The 16913-nt window shown below is 37.3% G+C and overlaps 1 long non-coding RNA gene across 1 annotated transcript in view; it reads left to right on the top strand.

Annotated features, from left to right (window-relative positions):
* The window catches only part of LOC125105637 (uncharacterized), a 69145-nt gene that overhangs the window by 27239 nt on the left and 24993 nt on the right, over positions 1 to 16913 (top strand). Inside the window, exons 5-6 of the long non-coding RNA XR_007128968.1 lie at positions 2529 to 2807; positions 4265 to 4397. This is a non-coding gene — a long non-coding RNA (uncharacterized LOC125105637). The remainder of the gene's footprint in view (positions 1 to 2528; positions 2808 to 4264; positions 4398 to 16913) is intronic.

Raw genomic sequence — 16913 nt, 5'->3', positions numbered from 1 at the left:
TTACTACAAGACTGCAAATTATTTGAGATGAGATGTATAATCGTTGAACTTCATAGACACAGAGCTATACTGATCTGTGGGGAGTTTCTGGACAATTCAAAGCTTTCCCAATCTTGTGTACTCTACAGAGTTCTGAAGTGAAGTTGCAGTCCTAAGATTTAGGTTAAAGATTATAGACTAAGATTAGGGGGCTAAGTAGACTCAGGTTTTCTAATTACTGATCACAATGACTTAGCTAAACATGTTTAAGCTAATTAAAGGTTTAAGCACTATTTGTAGTTAAAATAACTTCTGGGCAATTGCTCTATTTCACTGTTCTAGAAGCAAAAGCTTCTACTCCTCAAAACAGACTAAGTTGAGTGCTGGCAAATTCAATTCCATAGCATCCATTAGTATATTTATACAGAACGGGAATTAATTATGTAGAAGAATTTGAGCTTCAATATCTGTAGTTATGAAACTTGGAATGGTAAAAATCAAGAAGTCTTTATTTTTACTGATATACTTGAAAGCAAGTATCCTCCCCTCCTTGACAAACTTTTATGTATTTTTGAAATCCTTTTTCGTATAATCAATTTTCATTTCCTACAAGTAAATCAAAGGGTGTTTTCTGCCAGAGTGACCATATAATATGAAGTATGGTTTCAGCTGCACAAAACTGAGAATTCAATTTTATAAATATTTATTGAGGTACAAAGACTCATAAGACAAAATCCCTGCCCACTAACAGTATGTCTTAAAATAACGAAGGGGTATGTAATGAAGGCATTAGACTCAGGACTCAAGTCAGTTTGTGTGGCTTAATTTGGGTGATCCTCATAATCTCAACTATTAATCCAGAAGAAGGCCTGTAGAGCATTTCTGTATCACCCATTCTTTTACCCCCAGTCAGGATAGACCCCCACTTGGGAGAAAATCTTAGGTATGGAAACTTACCAAACAGGTAAATTTGGGGGAAAGGGATAGACTTATTCCACCATAAAAATGGGGAGCGGGGGACAGGCTCTTTTCTAAAAGATTCACTGTTAAGGTCATTTAAATAGCAAATGCCTATAGTGACACTATCGCAGAATTAATTTTGCAACAATTCAATTTAATTCAGTTTTCCAAAAGTGATAGCCCCTAGACCAAAGCCTAGGATGGGGATGGCTACAGAGTGAACATTTTGTAATAAGAGGACATCTTTCAAAGGTTGATGTATTTGGTTGGCGTTATTAGCTGTTAAACTGACAATACACTCTATCATCTCAGCCAAGGCCAAAGGATGGATGTGAGGCACAGGGTGAAAATATGGCATATGACCCTTCTAAAATTTGGCTTTTCTCCCTGCCCACAAAAATACTACATTATGATTGAAAACAGAATACAGGCAATGAACCATTTTTATATCAAACTGTTAATTTAAGATGAATACGTTAAAAAAAAAACTGGGAAACAGTTGCTGACAGCATAGGGGAGGAAATTTCACTGCTGATTCTTACAGTTTTTTGTTAAGAAAGCAATGATTTTGCCAAGTTTCATAGTTCGGGCATCAGAACTCTGCTGCTGTTCCAAAAAATAAAAATAAATAATAACTAGTTAAATTAGTGTTTGGGGAAATGAATTAGATTGTAATGTATGCAAGCAATTAAGCAACACTGAACTTGATTCACCGTGATGTCGAAAATGGCATTTTAAAAAATGAAAGTAGCTAAATTTGGCCCTGATAAAATATATAGCAGCAATGGGTTAGGAATTCTGCAGTTTTGCCCAAAGAGTCCAATCAAACAACCCATATATTAGGTGGCTGTTAACATGCTGGCAGCTGAATTTTTTACATCAGTTTCCAAGGTTGCACAGTAATTACATCTACTGTGAGTCATTTTTGCAGCATATTTTATAAAACTTTTACAGGTTTGCTGGGAAGGGATTATTCAAAGTCACCTTTTATAGATTCCGCCATGAATATTAGACAGCTCTTTGAAAATGTTAGTGTTTACCACTTACATTGCTTCTAGTTTAAGTGTAGTTGGCATTTGAGGGTTTAGTATAGTATATGAGTAGAGCTTCCTTTTCTGTGTAGACCTTCTGTTCCCTAGCATTGCTAGTTTATGTTCCCGCTGAGATGCTGCCAGAACAAAATAAATCCAGTTGCCTTTTGCTGCTCAAGGCCAACCTAGCAACCATGGAAAAAAATTAGGCGTTCTGAGCATTTGTCCTAGGATGTCATTGACGGGTGGTGATGTGCAGTTTCATGACCAATATGGTCCACAAAGGGTTTGTTCATTTGAACGGCTGACTAATTTAGATTTAATATTTTGGTGCTTGCTACTTATTCTTATTCCCAATTATATCCAGGCAGTGCCCAGAGATGTACTGAAGACTGTGATTGGGTAAACTGCTCAGCATAACTTGTAGATCCACGGCTTATTAAATCAAGTGCACTTTAGTTTATTCTATTTGCATCAGGACATTTTCACACCTGAGTGGAAAGTCCTGGCTGTTTCTTCAAATTAATATTTTAAACCCATCTTATTATTTTACTTCAGAGATGGTGTTGTATTCATTCTAGAATGTCAAGCCTGGTTAAGAATGGAGGATGAGAGATTACAATTTGGGGATGTTGCATGAGCTTCCTGAGGGGTGACGTCAGTGCTGGAATTGAGGTTGGAGGAAGATCAATGGCAGTGAAGCTGGTGTCCTCTGGAAAGCTAAAAGCCAAGAGAAAGGGAGAAGACCGGTCTTCTCTGCTGGAGTCATTAGCAGCCTCAGTCGTCTTCAGGAAAGCCCAAGTACGACGTTCTAACTATGGTTCCAAAGGCACAGAGGTGAGAAGATTATGGTTGGCACAGTAGAACTGAGCCCTTCCACTCTGCTTCTCACTCAAGGATCCAAAAAAGCACGTGTAATTTTGTTTTCTCTGCTCACTTCATCACCACTGCTGTAAGCCTGGTCGTAAGCTCGTCTGGTACCTCCAAACTGTGCCACTTCGAAATCTTGATTTACAAAGAACTAACCCTGATGATTGTACCCCTTGTTCAGGGCTGGGTTTGGTTTTGTTTTTCCCTTCTCCTCATTCAAAGAACACATTATCGAAAACAGATTTCAGAACTTAAAATTTATAAACATATAAATGTATCTTAAATCTTATTCAAGATTTAAGTATCTTAAATCTTATTTTGAAACTTCATTCATTCAACACATACATTTATTCATTCAAAACGTATGTACTGAGTATCTGCTCTTTAGTGGAGGTTTTTCTGAGCATTGGGGGTCCAGTGGGAAACAAGACAAAGATCTTGGAGCTTACATTCTGATGAAAGAGAAAGGTGATAAAGCAATAAATTATTGTAAGTGCAATAGAGACAAATAGAGCAGGGCAAGGGAGAAAGACAGGGTAGTGGCTATTTTATTTTGTTTTGTTTTGTTTTGTTTTGTTTTTACATAGTTTTTATTTTAGAAGTAAAATATGTGTATTCACTGCAATATTGGAAAAATTCAAAATAAATTTCAATTACACTGAACATTCTACTTTCTAACCTCATTGTTTTCGCTTACCATTTCATGAACACTTCCCCAGGACATGAACTATTGTACACTTCCTTTTTAATGGGCTGAATGCATAGTGTTCTATCATATGCATATAGCAAAGTGCATTGAACCAAATCTTTACTATTGGAAAATTAGGTCAGTCCCAGTTTTTTGTTGTTGTAAATAGTGATGCGGTGAACATCCTTATCTGTAGTTTTTTGCACCTATCTGATTATTTTCTTTTTATAAATTTCTCTAAATGGAACATCTTGGTCAAAGAATGAAAACTGTTTAAAGAATTTTTATATATACCACTAAATTTCCATTCTGATTATATACTCTCTCCAGCTGTGAAGGAGATGCTAGGCTTACTGGTTTTTCAAAATTCTTTGCCAGTTTGATAGGCAAGAAATGGTACCTTATTTTAAATTTTTAAATTTTTTCTGATTAGTGGGGAGGATAAACACCTCTGAGGTCTAGTTGTCATTTTCCCCTCTTTTTTACAATTTGCTTTTCCATGTAGAAATTTCATGTAATTTCCATAAAGTTAGGCAACTTTTTTGGTATGTTCTGCTTATCCTTAACACCCAGCAGGAACAATAGTAGGATTTTAATTGAGTTTTTTTTTAATGAATATATTTTCTAACTGGGTGTACATCTTTTAAAACATTTGATTTACAAAATCTGCAAACGAAGTGATATGAATTCTTCATCTGGCAAATACATTACCTAACTTGGGTAGTGACTATTTTAGATACAATGCTCAAGGGAAACCTTTGCGAAGAGGTGCCATTTGAACAAAAACCTGGATGAAGTGAGGGAGTGAACATTGCTACGCTCTGGGAGAAGAGTCTTTCAGAAGAAACAACTGCTCCAAAGGCCCCAAGGTAAGACCAAGAGTGGTATATTTAGAACCAGCCAATATAGCCAGAGCAAAGCAAATAAACACAAAATTGGACAGGAAATAGGGTGGAGATACAAACAGTGGCTGGATTATGGAGGACCTTTATTCACACTTAGATCATTGGACTTCATTCTGAACGTCCTGGGGAACCACAGAAGTTTCAAAGCAGAGGAAGTGACATTTTCTGACTTTTCTTTCTAAAAGATATCTCTGGCTGCTGTATAGAGAATATTGGGTTGAAGCTAGGGATGGGGGTATGGAAGAGTAGAAAACAGGAAGACGCATTAGAAAGCTTTGCAAAAGTATGTGAGAGAAATGTAAGTGCCTTGGGCAACTTATCAGCTGACGTGCTGAGAAGTATCAAAATTCAGGATACATTTCAAAGGAAGAAAGAGTTGATAGGATTGGTTAGTGAGGAATGTGGAATCCTGATAGGATTTGGATGGGGAATGTGGGGAAAGAAAGAGTCAAGCATGCTCCTGGCTGTCAGTATAAGCAAGTGGATACATACTAATGCCACTTATCAAATGGGGTAGCCTGAGGAGGAGCAGGTTAGAAGGCAAGGCTGTGTTAATCCGCTCAGTCTGCCCTAAGAAAATACTAGGACTGGGCTTAAACTTAAAAACTTCTAGAGACTGGGAAGTCTAAGATCAAAGTGCCAGCTGATTTTCTTTCTGGAGACAGCCCTCTTCCTGGCTCAGAGATGGCTGTCTTCTCACTGTGTCCTCACATGGTGGAGAGAGAAGAAGCATTCTAGTGTCTCTTAAAAGGACACCAATGCCGTCAGACCAAGGCCCCACCCTCATAATGTCATCGAACCGTAATTACCTTCAAAAAGACCTTCTCCAAACGTTACCAAACTGGGGTTTAAGGGTTCAATGTATTAATTTCATGGGGAAGGACACAAACATTTAATCCCCAAAAAGGAAGTATGGTTTTGGCTATTTTTCTGCTTTCCTTTACTGCAGATGTTGATATCTCTGTCAATCATTCACGTGATGTTGAGCAGACAGACACATGAGTGTAGACCTCAGGAAGGGTGTGAAGACAGAGGATAAAAATTGGGAAGGCATACAGCATTTAGATTTTAAACCACAAAAGAGATGAAAACACATAGAGAGTTGAAGGCAAAGAAAAAACGTTAAGGACTGGGACCTCCTTTAGAAATGAAAAAGTTGTCAGATTCAGCAAAGGAGACTAGGGAGAGGTCTCTGAGGTAACAGCAATGCTAACAGAACATGGTATGTCAGAAACCAAAGAAAGAACATGTTTCAAGAAAGGGAGACAGCTTACCTGTGTCAAATTCTGTTGGTTAGTCAAGTAAAATGAAAACAAAGAACCAACCACTGGATTTAGCTGGATGGAGAATTCTGGGAATCCAAACCAGAATGGATTCTGTGGAGCAATGGAGAAAACAGCCCAAATGGAGTGGTTAGGAATAAAAAGGCAGTGAAGAGGTGAATATGGAAAGACACAGACCCTTTCAAAGGTTTAACTGTAAAACAAAACAAAGTAATGGGACAACAGACAGTGGGGATGTACGGTCTAGAGAGAAGTATTTTATTGATGGGAGATATTACAGTTTGTATGTATGTTGATTGGGAATGATTGAGTAGAAAATAGAAACTTAAGATACAAGAGAAAGGTAAGATAATTGTACAGTGAAATCCTGGAAAGGTCGGGAAGAAATGGGATCCTTGTGCAAGTAAAAAGGTCAGCCTTCCATGGGACCAGGTTCCCCAGTGTAAAGGAAGAGAAGGCAGGGTGGATACACAGAGGCAGATTTTGTAGCGGGAAGATAAAGTGATTCTCTTCTGCTTTCTCAAGTTTGAATGTAAGAGGCAAGATTATTAGCTGGGAGTGAAGAGGAGGGGGAAGTATTAGCAGTTAGAGGACAAAGAAAACAGTGTGAGTGTGAACATGTTAGCTTAGAAAATAGAAGAACAAATGACTAGGTCGATGTACTAGGATTCTTGAAGGCCCATTTAAGGCCAGGAAATATAAAGCTAAGATGTGAGCAGTGAGCATTTCTCTATTAAAATGAAGTCAGCCAGTGTGTTTTCCCAACCACCATTCCTGTTTGGTGTGGGCAGCAAGTAGGTGGAGTTGGACTTGAAGAGGGTGAGGGTTTGGCTTGGTGAATCACATAGAAGTAGAGAAAAAGGATTTTTAAAAAATCATTTCCAGTCGTCTTTTGCTAAAACCAATTTCCCTCACAGAAACCCATTGTGTATGCTGGTACGTAGGCGTTCAACTTTTTTCTCCATCGTGCCGTAACTAAAAACTCAACAGCTGAAAAATAGCTTTCCCAACATAAGTACTATAATTTTTTCTATCTCTCACTTATTTAATTCAAGTTGAGGACTCTATTTTTTAAATTCTTTTTACCAGTTTTTCTTACAGAATACATAACAGCATAAGTTGTAGAGAAATAATTATGGATGTTATTAACATTGGTACTTTTGAGTTTCAAAACAACCTTTTATAAGAATGTTCAGAAAAATATGCTATTCATACAAGGAGGTTTATTTTAAATGATTCAGGTTATATTTGGTGCATGCATAGAACTCCATAATTCCATGAAACCACAAGTAAATTCAGTTTTATTGAGACCATGGTAAAGGTAGCAATTCAAATACCAATCAAACATATCCAAGAAAAAAAACAACACATATACTGTCCAATCAAGATATAAAAATTAGAGATCTGAAATGTGGCCTTTTGGTCTCACCACTCTTTTAAAAAAAATTCTGCCCTTCTATCTCCTATAGAGAGGAGTCAGGATGCAAACTGGAAACATACAAATAAAGAATTGGATACTTTAGAAATACAGAAAACAAGCAGGTGTCACAGTTGGTCTTCAGGCAACGTCAAATATTCTCTTCTCTTCCTGCCTGGTTGGAAGATGGTGGTATTTAATTATTACCTAGGGATCCTAAGACTTAAAGTGAAAGTTTTTTGGTTTTGTTTTTGCTTTTTAATAGGAAAAGCAAAGAGATTATAAATTATTATAAACCCCCGATAAGGGGTTTTTTTGCTGGATGGATGTGGAATCCTTCTCAAAAGGTCCTTTTGAGTACTTAGCCCTGTACCTCCACGTCAAGGCCTAAAATTCAGGAAACTGGCTTGCTCTAGGCTCTTAGTTTAAAGACGAGAGTGAAGAAGAAAACTTTTTAATTCCGTTATTCACTGTCTAACTAGTTCACAAGAGCAGGAATAGCAACTAAGATTCAGGATGGATGCCTTATTCATAATTAAGAAGCAGGCATTCGGTAGAAGCATCCTTCCCTTAGGTCTTCTCATTAACTTGATTGTGCATGCCTAGGGGTCTAAGACCAAGAGTGAACCCCCACGCCTAAGCATATTGCACAGGATTGAAAGAAGACGCAGGAAATAATGGAAATGAGTACTAAAGCATGGTGTCTAAAACCTTCTGTTTTAAGTCTCATATAACTTGTCTGCTTATTTATTATCAATGGTTCTTAACTTTGAGGGGGTAGGAGTGGTCATGGATTTCTTCTAGAAGCTAATGAAAGCTATGGTAGACACACACACACACACACACACAATTTTATATACATACATACAATTTTGAAAAGAAAGTTCATGCACCTAAGATAAGAAATCACTGCATTATATCATCTTAAAAATGTAAACAGCCAATAAGATATTTATGGTGTGAAGTTCTGACTTTAACGTAGGGTGTAATGGTGCCTTGGGCACATGTTTTTTGTAAATCACTTTGGTCTTCTTCATTAATTTGGAAGATTTACATGTTGAAACAGGAAAATTAGAAGCACCATTATCTGAAAAGTTAATAGCATGGTAAATTAATACCATCAGAAACATTCCCAGATATGTTTAAGGCCTAACGATGTGTACTCACCCTTCTTGCCTCAGTCCCATATCATGCCATAGAATCTTTTTTTCTGGAACAGATTGTGTAATGATTCTGGGTAATCAAGATCCATCCAAAATTACAGTGTCTCTGTCAAATGCTTCAGAAGATAATGTTTTGAAATCACCGAAATATGGTTAAAAGATGTGTTTTCTCCAGTAAAATATACCTAATCAGGTCCTATAAACTGGGCATTAATTCTAAGCTGTGATGCTTAGAAAGCTTTAACTCTGTGATACACATCTCTCTTATATATGTCTAGGTGATCACCCATTTTCCACAAACATAGAGCACCTACAATATTGCGTTTCTTTATCCATGGCCCACTGGGGCTTCCCTGGGCATCAGATTTTAAATAGCAGTAGGGCAAAAGGCAAAAAGAATAATCAGATCAAGGCAAATAATCCAGGAATCCAATCAAAACAATGGTAGCAACAGAGCCTTTCTCAACCAGCTTGAATGAATTTGCATTCCCTCGTCTTTATTTCTTCCTCTGTATCTCACTCAATAACATGTGCCCCATTCTGCCCTGTTCTGCCTATGCCCCAGTCACACACAGACAGACCCACATGCACACACAGGCTGAAAGTTCAATGGAGATGTTTTAACCTTAAACTACAAAAGAAGATAATATTACAACTCTTCTCACATGTCATACTACTTCAAATAAGAGGATTTAAATGATAAAATTCCAGATGTTTTTAAAAAGGAAACATATAGCTTATGCTTTCAAATGTTTCTTATCCTCTAAAAATAGCTTCCCCAAACCATTTCAATTTGGTCATTCATATGTTCTACTTCCTTTTGTACAACATATGACAGAAACAGGTCTGAAACTTGAGCCCCTCAAATCTGTGTGTGTGTGTGTGTGTGTTTAAAGAAATCTTGACTACATTTCATATTTAATATGACAGAAGGGTTATGGTTTCCTTAAATCTGGGCTGGGTTTGTATAAGAGAGAATCCAAGAATTAGTAAGCATTCAGGATTCCCTTCATTTCTCCAATGTGAATGTCATCGGTCCTGAAGGAAGACAAAATGATTTCAGTGTTAGCCTGTCGCAGAGACCTTGGTCAGACACCAGTTTGCTCCGTCTCTCTCAAAAAAGAGAGATGGTTCTAGAATATAAGAATTTTCAAGGTAAGTTTTATTTGAGATACTTCAAACTATGCCCAGAAAGTATAAACATTTAAAAACTGGTACACGTCCTATTTATCTTTGGTGAAACAAATATGATGTGATGTAAAGTAATAGTCATGCCTCATAAAATAGCTCCTTTCCCATGGAAGAATGCCTGATTCAAGCAAGATTAAATTCCATGTGTGCTTGCCTCCTTTATGCACGTCACCTAGCCTCCTCCAGCGGAGTGTCGCCTTTACACACACGTTCAAACGTGACAAATGTCATCTCAGCATGTGTTTCACATAAGGAAGACCAAGCCCTTGGCTGGCACCACACATGGACTGGAGCTGCATTGTCTCCCTTACCCCAGAGACACGTGGCCCGTGGCAACAAGAGCAGCAGACTGAGAATACACAGACCCAGTCCCATCTCTGGCACGCTCTAACCAGGCAATCTCTCAGAGTTTCAATATGCTCCTCCATAAAAATGGAGGGCAATTATGCCTGCTTGCCTCGTAGGGTTGTTAGGAGAATCAAATGAGGTAACGTAAGTGAACATGCTGCAAAAACCGCACTACACACACACACCGTAAGAGAAAATCTGGATTCAAATTTTATAGTTTTCTGGCTCTTGTTTGAATTATGAGGAGTTTCATAAATCCAGTCCTTTTTTATGGTTAGCACTAATACTTTATAATGATGCAAAAAGGGATGGGAATGTGCACTGTAATCATGCAAGAGAAGATCGGGTATTTTTTCTTTTCCATCTCAATTAACCCCTGCTGAAGGTCATAGACAGGCCAGAACTGAAGGTCCATTTGCCATTTTGATCTTGGCACGCCTTCACATGGAAAAGGAAGAAGCAGCCAGTGGTAGATGATTCAGTTTTCTGAAATACTCTGAGGAAAAAAGAACATTTTCCTCATGTGGCTCCCTTATTCACATTTTTCAAAAGTGAATAGATTTTTTTTTTCCTGCTGTCTTCTTTGCCTCTTTGTCTCAATCAAACTTGTGAGTGTCTGATTATAATCACCAATGGTCTGTGATGTTTCTGCACGATATCTTACAACAGTGTAGGGCCAATGTGTCTCCAGGGCCTCATAGGTTTGATAATGTTAAGGCTACTGTAAGTAAAAGGAGCTTACTACTATAATAATCCCAATTTCATAACAGTTCAGGCAATTTGTCTGATTGGTGTTCCTTTCAGTCATAATCAAAATGTAAAAGCACAGCACTTTTTAAAGGTATACCTTGTTTCACACCTTCGTCACGGAGGGAAAATATTTCTATTTTATATGCAACAAATATTGTGTGAGCACCTACTATGTGCTTGAGAGGGGGCTGAAAATGATGACATAAAAATAATGGTAGCAGTCATACTACCTGCCAGATATAGGGCTACAAGCTTCATATGAATAATCTCATTTAAGCCTCACAGAAGTACCGAGAAGTAAGTTCCTTGGCTCCATTCACCACCCGAAAGTAGGAAACTGAACAAAGTTAAATAACTAGGACAAGCTCACCATTCAACAAATATTTTTTGATTATTCAAGTCAGATACCAGTCGCATATTTCTTCTTCTGGAGAGCTAGGTAACATTGTCTTGAACCACTCAATTATACACCTTCGACATCCCAGTGCCTTCTCAAATTTTTCTGTTAATTCCCCTGTCTTTCTTTGTCTCTTAGATTCCAGCTCTGCCTCACCTAAACTGAAAACCTCAGTTTCACTCTTTCCAGGTTTTCATAATCAGATCCCCTGCATCAAGCATTCATGTAATCTGCAGATTTTTTGAAGGTTTGAGGGCCCCTCTAAAGGGGCTCACATTAAGCTACTCATAATCTTCCATTATTCATATTCTCTCTCCATCTCTCTCTCTCTCTCTCTTTCCCACTCTCTTCCCTCCAGTACTGCCGACATTTTTCTTCCTCTCTCTTACAGAGCTCTTCTGCTCTCCCCAGTTCCTATTATGATGCTCTGCAGAACCAGAGGTCTTCCATTTCACCAGCTCTATACTTCTTAGAAGGATGCTGCAATGACATCAACAGTGTGGTTCCCAATATAAATTCATATTTGGTATTAAACCACGAGAAATAGTTATAAGTGCAAATACCAGCTCTGCCTTTGGTGGGTTTTTGGTTTTGTTTTTTAGTTTAAAGACATTACTAAACAAAAGATAGATACTACTTCTACTGATGCTTAGACAACAAACTATTTCCAATTTTAAATGTTGGAAGACAGGAGAAAAATAATACATCAAATACCCATGTGCCTTCTACCCTTAGCTCTTTTTAAACCCATGTTCTTTAGGTCTGTCACGGCGGGGGCTGGCAGATCTTTTCTGTAGAGAACTGAATAGCTAATATCTTACTTGGCAGGCCATGTGGTCTCAGCTGCAATGACTTACCCTTCTTTCATATAATGACAGCAGCTGTACTCAACATGAACGGATGGGCAGGACAAACTTTACTTGTGGACATTGAAATTTGAATTTCACATAATGTTTACATCATGAAATATGCTACTTCTTTTAGGTTTTCTCAACTATTTGAAACATTAAAAAATAATCATAAAATCTATTCTTAGCTCCTTACGTCAACTGGCCATGAGGGCCATGGTGGCCAACTCCTCTATTGGAATATCTTTTATAATTGTGAAAGAAACATACTAGTCATGGCTGCATTTTTTTCTGCCCTGCCAAAGCCAACTCTTAGAAGAGTTAATGTACTTTTTAGAAAAACAAATGATACTCTTCTCACTACATACAACTAAGCCCATCATTTCTTACTCCTTCCTCTCACCTCAAAAATGCAGTATCATGATTTCTCTGAGGAGTTAGATTTTGGAGTAATAAGTTAAGAAGGCTGCACTCTTCTTTGGACAGGTGTCTCCTAAAGTGTGTATCCCCAAAAGTGAAACTCCCCTAGATTTTAATATGCTACCAAAAAAGAAAGTGGAAGGAGAAATTTTATGGTATTTTTCCACTTAAGTCATTCACTGGGATAAAGCTAAACATATTTTCTTTCCACAGAATCTTGAGTTTTCAGAGCTCTTAATATGCTAATGTAAACTGTGACTCTCCAAGAGGATGGGATAGTATGCACTGATTCTTATTAGCCACCAAACTCTTCTTTCTTGAAGTATTTCAAAGAACTAACTCTCAAATCTAGATGCCTGCTACTCCAGATGTGGTCCACAGACCACCAGTAGCAGCTGTACTGGGGAACTTATTAAAAATAAAGACTCAGGGAGTGCCTGGGTGGCTCAGTTGTTAAGCATCTGACTTCAGCTCAAGTCGTGATCCCAGGGCTCTGGGCTCCAGCCCAATATCAGGCTCCCTGCTTAATGGGGAGCCTGCTTCTCCCTCTCCTGATCCCCCTGCTTGTGTTCCCTCTCTCTCTGTGTCTCTCTCTGTCAAATAAATGAAGAAAATCTTAAAAATAAAATAAAAATACTCACGCCACACCCCAGACCTACTGAATCAGAATTTTCAATTTAATATAATTCCAGGTGTTTTAAATGCCCATTACATTTTTTTTAAACACTGCGACAGACCATAGTTTTGTAGATAATCCTTTAATTTAAGCTAAAGGAGCATCATAGATCCAGAAGCTCAAAGCAATCATAACATGAATTACTAGAAATATTGGTTACTAGGAAGTAAAATCCATTCCCATGGGTTAAAGTTGAGTAACTCAAGCTAATCATCTACATTTTTTACCTCTCTTTTTCTCATTACATTCTGATGTTTGACTGTATTTCTCTTTTGCTTTCATGGTCTTAGGAGAGCAGGAGAGAGACAAGGCAATCAAACACTAAACTTACAAAAGATGTAGTAATTGACACAATGTTCTGAATATCTTCAAAGCCTTAAAAAAGAAATCATCATTTTGGAGCCAGAAATGTAAACTAGAAAAAAAAAGAAGCCTCTGTTTTCTTTCTGACTCTTAACAGAAACAGTAATCTTCATAATCCTCATCTTTTAATAAATCACAGTTTTCTCAAGGAGCATCCAAACCTTTGTTATTATTTTTGTTCTTTTGAGTGAATACAATGATGTCCCAGGTACCAGCCCTAGGACATATTCATTAGTACAAGCTTGTATATTTAGGTAGGAATGACAGCTACATTTGACTGCTGTTTACTGTAAGAAGATATCTAAGGGTGTTGTATAAAACTTACAACACATCCTCTGCCTTCCAGACATTATATTAGTTTAAAACTGCCACGATCCGTGAGCAAATAGTTTTCTAAAGTTTGTAAGTGTTTATTAGGAATAACCACTGTGAAGTTGTTCTGTACTTCGCTATTGGCAGATACTGTTTGGAAACCAAATGAGATTCTTAAAAGGGTTCATACACATTTTCATTGCATACCACTAGTTCAAATAGCTAAGGAAATTTTCTCTTATTGCTCTTCTCAAGCCTACCTTTTGTTTTTACTGTTATTAAGTTGCACCATATGATACCAAAAAATGTTCCTGATTTTATTCTCCAGTTATAATTCTGAATCTATCATGCTCTCTGACACCTCAAAAAGAATAATCTGATTTTAAAAGGCATAATGGGGCACAAACGAAAATAACATTCACATTGTCTCTCTCTGCAAAAATTTTTCCAGTTTCCAATTTGCTGATCCCTTTTGTAAAACAGTTCATCATATAAGATTAAAAAGTCCTAAGACTCCCAGTGGACCAGATCCTCATTCTCCTCAAAGAAAGCCGTCGAGAATATTCTTCATTAAAGAGATGTGTGGGCCATGGAGCAGAACAAGCATCTGGGCCACATATGTAGTGAACATGGATGGATATGCATAATAAAAGTATTTCTGCACTTACCATGCGGTAGCGGCACTGAAAAGACCCTAACCACCTCAATAATTATTTTACACAGTCTGGTGCAATGCTAGCCTGTGGACAGTTGACCATCACCGTGGTCTAGCGCAGACTACTAAAGCGGTGCTCCTTGTGGACGTTCCCTGACGTTCAAGCTTTCAGCAGCTACAAAACTCACCTGCTCGAATATGCCAGCCTTAGGTTCCTATAAAACTGAAATCTCTGGGTGATGTTTGACCATTCCAAACTAGTCACTCGCTAGCTATCTCATTCAGGCCTCTTAAGTATAAGATCACAACACTGAATTAGATCTCAAGTTCTTAAATGGCTATTATAGGACCCAGGCTGATTGAATTAGGATTGATACAGTCTTTTCACCCTATTTCTGCTCACCTTCCATCTTTCTGGGTCTACCTCAGATTCTGCTGCTGCCATTAAATCATTTATTTCCCCTACCATATATTTCTTCCTCTTTTGAATCTCTGAAGTATGTTGTGGTTCCCATAGGGCACAGATGATGCTGTTCGGCCTCCTCTGGGGCTTATGTTCACATGGAGGTAATAATAGCACCTACTTTGTATAGTTGTTATGAAGGTTATATCAGTAAATACATGGGAAGCTCTTAGAACAGTGTCTCACACATAGTACACGCTGTAGAAGTGCTAGCTGCTAACATCATCATCACTTGCAATATTTAGAAGGCCTTTCACACTTCACATTTATAAAGGAATTTGTGTTTTCTTCTAGAACTTTCATGGTTTGGGGTTTTTTAACATTTAAAGATTTGATCCATCTGGTGTTTTAGTCTGATAAACAGGGTGAAGTATAGAACTCTTTATTTCTCCACATGGCTACTCTCATTTATTAAGTCTTACATTAATTAGTGAATGAAATTAACAATTACATTATTAAGTACTCCCATTGATTTGAGGTGCTACTTTTATCACACACTAAATTCCTGTAGGTATTTTGAGTCTCTTTTATATGGCAGAATGACACAACTCTTAAAGCTTTAAAGTTTGTTTCAGTATCTGATAGGGATAGCCTCCCCCCACACGGATCTCCTCTGGTGACCCTTGCTTCTTTGTTTTCCTAAATGAACTTTAGAATTAGTACATATAATCTGGGGGAGTGGGAAAAACCAACAAAAACCCTGGGATGCTGTTACCTTTATGAACATCTACCTGTTCTTGAACTTTCCCAAGCACATACTTTGTCTTTACATTTGTTCCAAGTGTACTTTTCTGTGTACCAGGAGTATTTGTTCATATGGGTCTCTCACATTTTCTTGTTGAGTTTATTTCAAAATATTTTACCTTTTTTGCTGCTATTTTAATAAGTCTTTTCCTCAATTATATCTTTTGTTTGTATACATGAATACTGCATTTCTTTTTTAGCATAGTATGTTAACATCAGCTATCTTCCTAAACTATCTTACTGTATATTGTAGTTTTTCAGCTGAATTTCTTGGGTTTTCTAGGCATTTAATCGTATTATCTGCAAATAATATAGTTCTGCATTCTCCTTTACAATTTTTATACCTACCTCTTATACAATCTTATGTCTTTCTCTTATACAATTCAATTATGTAATTTCTTATGTAACATATAACTATTGTAATCTTATATAACCACTTTCTCTTATATAATTGGGTTGTATAATATCCCAAGCCATTGAGTATGATGGTGGGAATCTTTGTCTTGGCATCTGACTTTAGGAAATATCTCCAAATCTCCCAATTAAGTTAGACGTTGCCTTTCAGGCTGAGATAGATCTATTTTATTAAGTTAATGAAGTTTCTCTTGATTCCTTTTGTATTACATATTTTTAAAAGAATAGGTGTTTAATTTTGTCAACTGACTTTTCAGAGTCTATGGAGAGGATCATTATTTTTCTCCTTAGATTTATAATATGATGAAAAATACTAACCTCATCCTAATATTGAACCATTCTTGCATTTCTGGCATAAATCTTCTATAGACATACATGATTCTTTAACAGTGGGATTCTGTTTGCTAATATTTTATTATTTTTTGCACTAGTAAGTGAGCTCCTTCTGTAGATTTTTTTTGCACAATCTTTTCCTAGATGCATTATTTCATAAAGTGATAGCAAAACAATAATGATACTATAATTCTGCCACTTATTTATAGAAGCAATATGGGATGCTTCTGTAAGGAGAAACATTTTTTCATCGACTGTTTGGTTATACTGAGGTCTAGCTTGTACTGAAAAGGCAGGTTAAATGCTTCATGTACTATTTTTTAAAATAAAGAGTTGCTTTCCCAGTATTCTTCAAAGAAAATCAGTGAGGTTTTGAGGATTTCCTTTGGTATTTCTATGAACTCATGGACTTTTTACTTGATGTGTTTTAGTCATTGCCAGTATTTTTTTTTTTTTTAAAGATTTTATTTATTTGACAGAGAGAGAGGGCTCAAGCAGGGGGAGTGACAGGCAGGGGGAGAGGGAGCCCAATGCGGGACTCAATCCCAGGACCCCAGGATTATGACTGAGCCAAAGGCAGACACTTAACTGTCTGTTCCACCCAGGCATCCCCACCATTATTATTCTTATTGATGCTCTACTTGTCCCATTTTTGGCCAGTGAAAGTCGCTTAGCTTGGCATCAAAGTCTTTGATGCTATTCC

This window comes from Lutra lutra, chromosome 7, assembly GCF_902655055.1.
Source record: "Lutra lutra chromosome 7, mLutLut1.2, whole genome shotgun sequence".
NCBI classification, from domain to species: Eukaryota; Metazoa; Chordata; class Mammalia; order Carnivora; family Mustelidae; genus Lutra; species Lutra lutra.
The sequence above is the reverse complement of the archived record's forward strand: the minus strand, read 5'-3'. Positions and strand labels throughout refer to the sequence as shown.